This window comes from Benincasa hispida, chromosome 12, assembly GCF_009727055.1.
Source record: "Benincasa hispida cultivar B227 chromosome 12, ASM972705v1, whole genome shotgun sequence".
In the NCBI taxonomy this organism is placed as follows: Eukaryota; Viridiplantae; Streptophyta; class Magnoliopsida; order Cucurbitales; family Cucurbitaceae; genus Benincasa; species Benincasa hispida.
The window spans coordinates 71,747,477-71,750,717 of record NC_052360.1 but is presented as its reverse complement, the minus strand read 5'-3'; positions in this window follow the sequence as shown (position 1 = coordinate 71,750,717).

Here is a 3,241-nt window from a genome sequence, read left to right as displayed (position 1 = left end):
CAACTGTCGCATGCTTGTAGAAAATCTATCTAATTCACCTTTCCAGGTAGGTTCCCAGGTAGGGGTGTTCCATTTCTGTCAGCTTAAGTACCTCAGCCTAGACAGAACCCACCTAAGACAAAAGGTCCCTGATAGATAGATTTAATACAATTTTAATCTTTTATGCCAATCAATTTAATCCTATTAAACCGATTTAAAAAGATTAAACTAGGTTACTAATCCCATTAGAATCTTTGAACTTAGGTCTATCTCATTCCAGTTTTAAAACCATGAGTTCACCCTAAGTCCACATGCAACTCTTTCTTATCGATTTTAGTTCTAATTTCCTTTATCACTTATAACGGAAACAACCAAAATCACAATGCAAAGCTAACACATACAAGGCATTCATAATGCTTATAAACAACCTAAGTATCATGCTCTATGCATTGTTCATTCATTGCTACCTTTTATATAACACTTATATAAAACAGCAACGAACCAAGCAAAAAACATGCTTTCATTCACCCTTATACTATAACGCTTATAATATAAAGATAATGCATGAATATGCTTACTGCATGCACTAAATATAACTCTCATATTCATGATGCATGCGCATGCTCTCATGTAATTTATTCATACCATATTATAACACTTATAATACATGATGTATGAATAATTGCACAACCTAAGGTGGGTTTCAAATCTATATGTCAAACACTTTGCCATATAAACCATAAACATCACATGTATAATATGTTGGGGTTGATGCCCTAAAATCTCGTATCCTGTAGTTTGTAAACAGTTTGTACGAACGCTTGTGAAGTGGGAGGAGTGATGTATAATTGTAAAGGCCCCTGCGTTTTTGGGCATAATTAATTGCTATCAAATCTGTAATTTAAAAGTTAGTTTGAGTTTTGAGTCGTTCATGAAGAAGTTTGGAGCAAGGGTTGCTGTTCTTCGAGGAAGAAGACGATCAAGATTTGGTTGGGTCGTGTAGACGATGAGGTAGAAGATTGCTAAGTATCGGATGCTCGGGTATCATTTAATGCACGTACACTAGACGATCGTATAGCTCAGCAAGCCTCATCGCTTAGTTACTGACTATACGATCGTGAAGGAATCGCACGGTAAATTGTTTACCTCTTTGCGTGTTAAGCGATCATTTAGACGATCAGGCTTCATGACCTCATTGTCGTCTAAGCGATCGTTTAGCTTTTCATGTTGTCATCTAGTGTATGCGCGATCGTTTACCTGGAGGGATTTACTAAACGATGGAGCTTCGCTCGACGGTTCAATGACAAAAATGTAATAGATAGATTTTTTCATTCCGGTTTTGTGTAGGTTCATCCCGATCCATTAATCTTTGGTGTAATTAATGAGATGTATGTTTATTTATATGTCATATGGTATGCACATATAGAAAAATCCCACCTTAGGTTATGCATTGGTCATGCATCATCTCTTTATTATAAATGTTATAATTTAGAGAAGCATGATTTCAATTAAGTAAGAGCATGCTCATGCATCATATATTATAAGAGTTATATTTATGCATGCATAAAAAGCATTGACATGCATCATCTTTATATTATAATTTTTATAGTATAAGGGTGTATGAAAAGCATGTTTGATTGATTTTTACATGTATATAAAAGTTATGTATAGTAATGACCGGACATTGCATGGAGCATGACACATAGGTTTCTTTATAAGCGTTATAAATACCTTGTTATATGGCAATGTATTTTAGTTGTTTCTTTTTAAAGGTTAAAGAGAAATTGGAACTAAAAGCAATAAGAAAGACATGCATGCTCACTTAGGTTTAATTCATGGTTTGAAAATGTTTAAAACTTGGATGACATAGACCTAAGATCACGGTTCTAATATGATTAGCAACCCTTAGGCTTTAATATTTTAATCATTTTAATATGATTAAATTGACTAATCAAAGGTTAAAGTGTAGCAAATCTATCTATAAGGGACCTTTTGTCTAAGGCGAGTTCTTTCTAGGCTAGGGTATTTAAGTTAACGGAAACGTAACACCCCTACCTAGGAACCTACCTAGAAAGGTGAATTAGATAGATTTGATGCATGCATGCAAGTTAAGGACAGTCCATTAAAGTGTTTAAATATGACTACTTAAACTTATATTTCATAGACAAAAGTAGTTTATAAGCGGACTTAAAAAGATGACTTAAGACTAAAATCAGTAGCGGATTATCTAGGTTAATCAACCCCTAGGTAGAACATTCAGTGGGAGGTAATTGAGGCATATGATGCTTCATTTAAACCTTTCACATTTCTCCCATATAGTCCACACCGTGAGATCTAACCTCGGCCTCATGGCACCTTAGGAGTTTCCCCCTAAAAAATGGTGTTTGGGTAGGTCAATATCAAGGTGGATGGAGAGAATGTTCATAGTAAGTGGGAGCGGGAAGTACGACAATATATCCCACGGTCTCCCTCGTTGGATTGAATAAAGTTTCTACGCATCACCTCGAGGCACCCTAGGAGTGTCCCTCTATAGGATGGCAATTTTGCGCATTTCTTTATTTGATCTCCTGTAAGAGGATAAGGTTACTTAGTCTTGTGTCCTAATCTGCTTCTTCCCTAAGGTGGGCTCATTAGGGCGGGACTCTGGTGCCAAAAGTGAGGGGTCATACTTACGCGGAGCTGTTAAGGATTAACAGTTCTAGACCAAATAAATGGTGGCTGTTAGGTTTAGTTCCAAGAGTTGGTTCTGCCTAATGGTTGAGAATGTCTCATCTCAGTGAAGGGGCATCTGATCACCACCGGTGACGTTTGTCCTAACTCGCTGGGGGCATCTAATGACAGGCAGAAATGCATGACATCTTAGGCTTTTACTTTAGAATTATGAGAACTGTAAGCAGAATATGCGGCATATGTTAGGAATTCATAAGAAAATGAGATTGGCATTTCAGCATGATGAATCTCGGCTAACCCATTATTTATGCATTATTTTGCGTTCAATTGTCTATTTTTGTAGCTAACGCAGGACGTGAACGCAAACGCAGAAAACCGGACTACCGCATAGATGACCGCATTCGGAGAAAGTGTTCGATCAACGTATGGGTGTTGCAGTAATCAGCCGCAGGCGTCAATCGCATGAGAGTTGTGTTCGTCAAGCGATTGCGGCCATCGTGTAAAAGTTGCAGTATTAAGCGAATGCAGTCACTACACGACTGCAGCTACACGATAACAGCTTAATAGAGGGATCAACGAAAGGTTGGTGGAA